Source organism: Merops nubicus, unplaced genomic scaffold (genome assembly GCF_000691845.1).
Source record: "Merops nubicus isolate BGI_N331 unplaced genomic scaffold, ASM69184v1 scaffold5493, whole genome shotgun sequence".
Lineage (NCBI taxonomy): Eukaryota > Metazoa > Chordata > Aves > Coraciiformes > Meropidae > Merops > Merops nubicus.
Window position 1 is genome coordinate 29563 of NW_008600850.1, and position 9854 is coordinate 39416.

Here is a 9854-nt window from a genome sequence, read left to right on the forward strand (position 1 = left end):
TCATGGAAACTAAAGTTATGAAAAATTGAATGAAAAAAGCTGATGATGCCTCCCATAGTTTTCCTATAACTCTTGGAGCTGTTAATGTTCCTTAACACAGATAATTATTTGTAAATACTTTGGAGCAGAGGATGGAACAACATGGATTTTTTGTTGAAGAGTAACTGAATATTTATGTGCATAACTGGAGCATAATAACGCTTGTTAATCAGTATCCTACAGAATAATATTACAAATTGTAATCCCAGTGAGGTTAGTAAAAATCTACCAGTGAAAGCAGTAGGAGCAGAATTTGATCCAAGCGATGATGAATTGTTCCACAAATCCCTGGGACTTTCCACCGTTGGGAATTAATCTCTTTCTAAAGGTTAACTGGCAGTTACGCTAGGACTCAGACATTCTTCAGATGTTGTTTACACAAGATCAGTGTACAAAAGTCTTCCAAAAAGAATGGCAATGCACTGTCTCCTACAACACAAATCACCTAAACAAAATCGGGCATGTATTTTTTTTTAAAAGAGCTGTCTTGCAGGATCAGGAAAGTAAAATCCTCTGTGTCAATTGGTCTAACCAATTTACAGCTGTAGTCTTAATTATATCTATAACTGACTTCTGAAAAAAATCCTGTACTTCAGGGTACTCCCACAGTTCATTAACATGGGCATTTTACTTTGGTAACCATCTAGACCAGCTTCTTTGTTAAGAAGGTATTTGGTATCATCAGGGAAGCAGACAAATCAGAAGTACTTTCCACTTGAAATATGGAAATGGACATCTACCCAAATCCTAGCTCTTGTTTATCATTTCTTCCTGATTTAACATGTAAATAATATCTTTTGTTCATCACCGGAAAATTTAAGCAAATATTGGACTTCTTAGTTGTGTTTCTTTCGAAGAAAACCAGCCCCACAGCCCTCATAGTCTTCTCACCAAGACTACAAGCAAAATCTATTTTATTACAGATGCTGTGAATAATCTTAAAGGATCTGTGATTTATCAATGTATTCTTTATAGTTATTCTAAAACCTGAAAACTTAAATAGATAGCTGAAGTTCAAAAAAATGAAAGAATGGAGGAAAGGGAAGGAATAGAAGTCCATGTATAAGCACTGGCTTTCTGAAATTGGTAGTGACAGTTCTTTCAGCTGTATCTTTCAACAAATTTGATGTTATATGTTTTCACTGCCTTACAATGCAATACAGTTAATAGTACTTTGTGGTAGGTTAACCCTGGCTGAGCAAGTGATGCCCATCAAGCCACTCTATCACCCTCCCCCTTTTCTCTCCCTCCTCTGAAGAGCAAAAGGGGAAAGGAAATTAAGATGGAAACAAATCCCTTGTGGGTAAAAACAAAGGTAGTTTAATTAGAAGGCAAAGCCAAGCAATGCCACACATGGCAGTGAAGAGAAAAACAAAGATTTATTCTCTGCTTCCCATCAGCAGATGATGTCTGGCCCCTTCCTGGGCAGCAGGGCTCCAAAACACATAGCAGTTGCTCCGGAGGGCTGAGGGGTAGACCAGCTTCCCCCCCCCCCCACCTTGTACTAGCTTTATAGTTGAGCTGACATCATATGGTATGGAATATCCCTTTGGTCAGTTCAGATCAGCTGTTCTGGTTATGTACCCCCAAGCTTCTGCCCCCACATCCCATTAGAAAGAGCCTTGGTGCTGTGCGAGCCCTGCTCGGTGGTAGTCACAGCATGGGTGTTATCAGCGCCCTTCTACTCCCAGCACAAAGGCACTGCACCAGGAGGCTGCATTGGGAAATCAGCTCATCCAGAACTCATAAAACACTTAAATAACAGTCATTATGAAACCCACCTTTTACAGCATACAGGCATATGATACCCCTTTCTACATAGTAGGTTCAAAATATAGCTAACATCTTGGGTTAATTCTCCTCTTTTACTCCAAGTAATTAAAATCTAAAATAAAACACATCGTGTGCAAGACATTTATCGCCTTGTTTAGAGGCTGAGTGGAAATACCCTTCAGCTTTTCTGTTGAAGCTGTGCATTCTGCAGCAATTGACTTATTCTTCTATTAATAGTGAATAAACAGCAGGACTGTGATGGTCCATGATAGTTCGGGTGTTTCCATGTGAATCATAGAATCATAGAATCCTTTAGGTTGGAAGAGACCTTTAAGATCATCAAGTCCAACCATTGAGCCATTAGGGCTCTCAAGTCCTCTGCTAAAACAGATCAGAATCTGTCAGGGTTGGAAGGGACCACAAGGATCACCCAGTTCCAACCCCTCTGCCATGAGCAGGGACACCTCCCACTAGATCAGGCTGCCCAGAGCCTCATCCAGCCTGGCCTTAAAGACCCCCAGGGATGGGGCCTCAACCACCTCCCTGGGCAACCCATGCCAGGGTCTCACCACTCTCATGGTGAAGAACTTCTTCCTCACGTCCAGCCTGAATCTGCCCACTTCCAGCTTTGCCCCATTCCCCCTAGTCCTGTCACTACATGATAGCCTAAAAAGTCCCTCCCCAGCTTTCTTGTAGGCCCCCTTAAGATACTGGAAGACCACAATAAGGTCACCTTGGAGCCTTCTCTTCTCCAGACTGAACAGCCCCAACTCTCTCAGTCTGTCCTCACAGGAGAGCTGCTCCAGCCCACGGATCATTCTGGTGGCCCTTCTCTGGACACGCTCCAGCAGGTCCACATCCCTCCTGTAGTAGGGGCTCCAGAACTGGATGCAGTACTCCAAGTGGGGTCTCACCAGAGCAGAGTAGAGGGAGTAATCAAAGATTTTTACTCTGTACTCCTATGATTGATTGCACTTTTAACTAAAAAGATATTGAATGTATGGGAGAAGCATTTGTGAGAGGAGGACTCTAGCTGCAAGGCACACCTCTCTTTTCTGGCTGCTGTGCAAGGGTCTGTGCCTTCTGCCTCCCAATTAGTCTGGGGAGCTGTCTGCTGGCTGTGACGGCAACCTTACATTGGCCATCTCAGGTGTCTGCTCCGTCCCAGGGACTCCATAACCAAAATTCTTAATTCAAAGCACTTCTTTTACATTTTAAGACATCAAAGTATTAGTATTATAGTACTTAACGTGTCTATTTGATAGACCTAAGTAGTTTATTGATTCTTGGTCTTTCTGCTTTTTTCTGATGCTAACAGCACCACCATTAAATTATGATATTAATGTTATGTTTCACTGCTATTGCTCCCAAAGATACTTTCAGAAAAATCCTACAACTTGTGAGTTGTTCAGGGACTAAATTAATGATTGCCATAAAAATGAAGCAGGTCATATATAAATAGAATAAAATGTATAATTTCAATTTTTGAATTTTAAAAATAACTTCCATAAACTAAAAATCCATTAAAGATCTTCTCATGCAGCCCATAAGAATAGTATTTCATATGAAAAGACAAATGGTATTGATAATAGATAAAATATAGGAACAACAGTGAAAAAATAAAGTTGTTCTGTTCATTCTTTATAAAGAGCATAGGTTATTTAGAAATCAATTAAAAATATGCCAAGTGCAAAAGAAAAAACATTATCAATAAGAGGTTTGTCTTACTTTCAGAGAGGTCAGGGGTTGCTTTGTAAGGTTCTTCTTTGATCACACTTTGAGAGTTGTTCATTCTGATTTAAATCATGCTCATCTTTAACTCTTTGTCATTGAAATCTAAAACCAGGATTACTTGAAGGACATGTTTGAGTGCTTTCCTTAAATCACACCTTTGTCAAATCCCCTGGTTTAATCATATTGTTTTTTCAGAACCCTCTCCTGGATTTGTGTAGTTAAGAGTTTCAGCTGCAAGGTTTTTCTGTGTGTCTTCTTTACAAAGCATACTTTCTTTATACAAGCAGATAAAAACTGGAAAACATGACTTAAAACACCCATAAAGGCACACATTCCAGAAAACAAATAAAAATAACCTCAGAAGGTTCTTTTTATAGCTGTTCTTTGTGGCCTAGCCTCTTTGAGGTGATACATTCAGTGATATAGGATCAAAATCTCCAGACACATGTACAAAACAACTACATTTTTCAAGACACATAAAATTTTGTTTCAGTGAAAGGAAACAAAAATCTCCCTGAGTCTTGCATACGAATGTTTTTTTTTTTCACTACAAAAGTAAGGAAACAAGACTTTTGTTTAACCTTAGGAAGAACACAGGCATGAGAAGTACTAACTGAAGTTTCATCCTGCATATAATTTGCACAGTCCAGACAATTTATGAAGGGTAACGAATCTTAAAAGGTATTGTTTTATCTTAGGTTGTCTGCTTATACACACACCAAAATGTCCTTGATTTGTGACCATAATCATAATGATAATAATATCATTAATTTTAATAACTAAATAACCAATAGTTGAATGGCTTGGAAATCTTAACATTCTCTAAAGAAAAAAAGAAGAAGAGGGCTTTTAAACATTAACATGCATGGGGGTTGGAACTAGATGATCTCTAAGGTCCCTTCCAACCTAAACCTTTCTATGGTTCCGTGTTAGGACCATTCTATGCACAGGATTATAACATAATCCCAGTAAGGCCAACCTTCTTGTCTCTTCTATTTCTTCTTCCACTGACATAACTTTTTCCACTTGAGGTGAAATTAAACTAAATATATACCAATACATAAATGTAAAAAAAACCATAAATGTATCTCAGCATATCTCAGATCAGATGAGGAAGCTTTGTTTAACCACTGGCACATTTTATGAAAGCTCATTCCCTACCATTGTGAATTTCTAGGAGGATCCCTGAAAGAATTGGTCCTTAGCACAATATCTAATAACTTTTCCAACACCTTCAATCCTGATTCCTAACTAATTAGCATTTTAAATTCAAGATTTTTTTTTAAATGTACACTCTTGTTCAAGTACTACCATGTGATATGTGCAAAATTAATTAAACCCTGTGGACTATTAGTGCAGTTCTTAAAATTAGAGGGAATTAATTTCATCCAGCTTTCAATTTCTTAAATTTAGGCACCTAATCTAAGTTAATTGTTCAGGATTCCTCTATATCCCATGAAGAGAATATGTAGCACCAGACACTGGATCCTCCTGCTGTAAGGTAAGTGTCTAAGGCAAGATAGCCATACCTCTCCCTCTCTTCCATGGTTGGCTGTGGTGGTATCTAGATGATAAGCATTAAGCAGAGGATGCCTAAGATTTTATTAGTAAAATGAAGGGCAGTAAATCTCATTCTGTAACACAGTTCTTACCACCACAGTATTTCCATAGCCAGCTATTCAGATCCTGTAAGGCGTGTTTCTGTGCTGTATCTCAGCACTGGCAGCAGCACCTTTCCTGGCTCCATAGGTCCTCTCTGCAAGCCAGCAGCTCCTAGCTCCACCCTTGCTGGTGCTTGTGGGACCATGCTTGACTCTGACAGGTGCCAAGTGAGAAACTTGCTGCCTCAAATGATTATTTGTGTGTGCATAAAAACAAATTAAAATATAAAGAAACACAGAGAAAGAGGCTGTTGGAACAAAGGAGACATAATTGAGATTCTATTTTTGTGATGGACTTGAGTTGTCTTTGAGCAGCCTGGCCCATAAATAGTTAAACTGAATAGTTTGAATAACATATAAAGTGACATTTGTTTCCATAAATTATTCACTAAATACCTACAAATAACAAACTCTGTTGTTGTAACTGGCTTTCAAGTGAAAAAGGGTGAAATTTTCAATACATATTTTAAACAGCTGGAGTTCAGATATGTTTTTCTGTGTGTCAGCCACAAATACACTTAAGGTGTTATTAGATGGTAAGTGTGATAAACTGGGTATTTCCTTTGCATCAAATGCTATTGATTGCTGAGCTCAGAGAGCCATTGTCTGCTGAAATTGTGGAGTATTGGAGCTTTTGCCAGTTTCTTGTTGCTGAGCAACAGCATTTGTCCCTTTCAGTTTCTTGTGTCTATGTAGCTTGTACATATGGATTAAACTGAACGTAGAATGAAAACTATCTTAACTATTTAATGACCATATAAAATATCATCACTGTTTAAAGAGCAAGATCTGCCAAGCAGTAAATTTTCTATATTTTCCTACACAGCTTGGGATAGGGAGAAAATGCAGCTCTCAGGGAGCACACAGGGCAGGGACAGGGGATGGGGAGCCCAGGAGTCCCTGTGCCAGCTGGGCAGGGGTTCCAAGCGAGAGCTCTACCACACAGCCGAGCCAGGCAACGGAGCAGACCAAGGGACATAGCCAGGACCAGGCAGGGGCCCAGATCATAAGGCAGTATCATGGTGATGGGGTGGGACCAAGGTCCAGCCAACACATCAGGTCAAGGGCAGGCATGGCCCTGGGGTGGATGGGCAAGGCCATGGGGGTGGCAACGGGCTGAGGCCAGGCTGGGACATGGGCTGGTGGATTGGCCCAGCTTGGTAGGGCCAATGGTCAGGCAGGGCTGGGCTGAAAGGAGCTGGACCCCAGCCCTGCTGCAGTGTCACAGGGGCAGGGGCTGATGGCCATGGAGTGCTGACGTGGGGTCTTGGGATGTGGGCAGGGTGAAGGAGCTCCTCTCCCCCAAGAATCTCTGACAATGGTGTTGGCAAACATCTTTAGTAAGATTCACATGCTCTTAATGCTGTGTCTAGAACATTTTATAATTCTGAATTTCTGGACAAAAAGACCTTTTACTACACTTTATGCAGTGTTTGCATTTTTTGATTCCATTATGACTGTGCAAGCAAGAGAATTAGTATTCATTAACAATGAGCATGTTCGCTAAAGCTTGGACTGTCAGCAAGACCGCCTGTGAGATCCACAGATAGGTAAAAGTGGGATTCACTTGACAGTGCTAAAGATTATTTTGACCTTTTCATCAGTCACTTTGAAATGTCAGATGTTTTCAACTGACTCCCCACAGCAACTTTAGCTCCATTAAGCACTCACTTTCTATCCAATATTTTAAATTTTTATAATGAGTTCAAATAGCTGCATGTTAATTAACATGACAGAAAATTATTTCCCTTTTATTTCCAAGTGGGAAAACTATAGATAAATTTAAGTTCGCTTATGCTCAAGTATGAAGTCATCCCTGAACACAGCTTCCAACTCTTTTAGGTACTATGAGGTCCACAGTGCGTAATAAGAGTATTTTCATGACTCACTGATGAAGGTCAACAGCACACATCTGAAGTGTGATGAAGAACAGTTATGCTGGATTGAGCTACTCATATCTGAAAGTGCTCTGGTCAAACTCTAATTCATCTTTTTTTATTCTAGCAGTTCTAACTGGAGTCTTAACAGTGCCAGTGTTGTAACTTTGGCCTGCCAGAAGAATAATTAGTGATAGTACATCAGATGAAGACTTTTCTAGAGTATATCTGATTTGATAACTAAGGAAAACTTAAATTCTGAAGAGCTATTACAGATTTCTGTTAAGAAGTGACATATTCCCAGGAAATGATGGCCATCATTTTCCCTCTATATTCAGTGCTGTCTGCATCAGTATCAAACTGGTGACTGCTGTCTCCAAGAATAGTGTTATGTGTACATGAAATGGAACTTTACAGGATGACTGCCACAGTAAGTGAAGTAAGAAAAAAATCTAGTGAGCTCAAGGTTTTTCCTATGAAAAATGCCTTTTCAGGATCAGAACAAGAGATCGCAAAGGACATGTGTGTATATATATATATTTAATTTAATGAAAGCTGCAAGTGTTCTGTTCTTCCATATCTCCATATTGAGCAACGAAAAAAAGATATGAAAGCATTTCTCATACGCAGCTCGTGCATGAAGATGATTTCTATATGAAAAATCACAGAAACTTACCACAAAGAAGTCATTTATGTACATCTAACTTCCTTAACCTCTCCCTGGACACACATATACTTTCTTTGGATGTATCATAACATCCCCAAAACTTTGAACTGTTTCAGACATCCATCACTAATTGTAAAACTTCCTTGCTTCCTCTTCTAGCCCAATGCCAAAAACAGGCAAGATTCAGAACTGCGTTTACTATCAGTTTCTCCAAGGCAAGGAAAGCACACCCATAGCTTCTGGAGGAGGCTGGTAACTGGAAGCAGAGATTCCAAACTACCCAGCAATGTCCACGTTTCCCCCCGAGACAGTGATCACCATGTGTGTGGAAAGCCATTTTATATTACCTTAAGGATTGTGATTGTTCTGTTTGAATGCATGTTTCTTGAATTCTTAAGTTTTATGGAAACTGGATTTTTTTTTGGTGAGTGTGAAAACAGGTATGTTAAAAGTATTCTTTAAATATGATTTTATTTCCTTATTAAAAAAAGGATTGTGATTTTTTTCCTTTTTTTCCCTCTAATATAGGTGGCATATTGTAGAATAAGTGAAGGTGTATTATAAGAAATGTATAAACAGCCATTTTTGTTCACCTGAACAGTTCTGCACTCAGGGTCTCCCACTATGGAGGCAAGATGTGTAGGAGTAAATGACACAACTAATGAGGTAGAAGAACTTGGTACATTTTATTCCCTGGCTATTTTGGCTTTTGATTGCATTTCTTACTGTCAAGGGTGTTACATTCTTAGCTATACTTTTATACAAATATAGTCTGCGTATGTAGTTGGATTTATAGATACAGGTATGTTTGTGATACATATGTTGATGCAGTCATGGTTTGGAAATAACTGGCTTCATAATAAGGTTTCATCATAAGTTTTAAATTAAGGTAGTGTCACCATAGCTAATCTATTATAGTCATGCTCTGTTAATATAAATTATCAATATATATGATTCACCAGCAGTAATTCTACTCTGTAATAAATAAAGGAAAGCATAACTCGATGGGACACATTAAGAAATTAAGCTTTGGGGCTGTTAGGTTGAAACTCCCACTACCAACAAACCAACTTGTACTTCTACATTTCTGTCAGAGAAATACAACAAATCATGCGTAGTGGAAGTAAAATATGGACATAAGGCTGATCCTAGATAATTCATTAATATTATAACAGAAGATTTCTGAAGGAAAAGTGTATGTCTGCTGAATTAATAACATTATTTCTTAAGATGACACGTTGGTCTCATCATCTGATTTTCACACAGTGATTTTGTGTGCAGTTACCTTTGTACTGAGTTCATTTCTTCAACACCAAGCAACAAACAGCAAGGGAAAGGTCTGGAGAAATACAGAAAGTAATGATACAGATATTTTACATCTAATACTAATGGTATGATTCAATATTAATAATAATGAAATAACCTCATACCCTAGAAGCAGCAGCAACCTTTACCACAGCATCACTCTTGCTATAGCACAACACTAACAGACGTGTTCAATTCTACAATGTGAGTCTACCAGCAGCCTTGCTGAAGCCGACCTCTGTGAACAGAGCACTGGAGTTCCACCTTCACTGCCAATTTATCCAAGCATGGATTTACCTATCAAGTTAGATAAAGGTTTCATATTGTTGAGTTAGCATTTATCTAAAAAGTTAATGGAATGCACATCTTCCCTTAAATCCCTATGGTCATTATTTTGGATGGTGCTGCACATTTTTCTTGGTCGTATGACACAGAAGCTCCTAAAGCCCTGCTAGACCTGCATTAAAAGTGTTATTTAGTTATTTGTGACAGCATCACCAGTTGTGCAAGGAGAACTGGAGTGCCACTTACCTGACACAATTCATACTTGCAGTCACAATAATCTTAATTTGCTTCAGCTGCTCCCCAGAACTTGTGCTAAACCAAATAGATTTATGCAATGTTCAAAACTGTATGTGCAAAAATGCATCCAGCTAATGGTTTTATGAAACTAATAATCATATGTCTTTGCAAAACTAACTGTTTTGTGGCAGTATCAATGGAAGTAATGATCAGTGGTGATATTTTTGTAGACAGTATTATTTCAAGAACTTGGTTTTTTGTTTGGGGTTTTTTGTT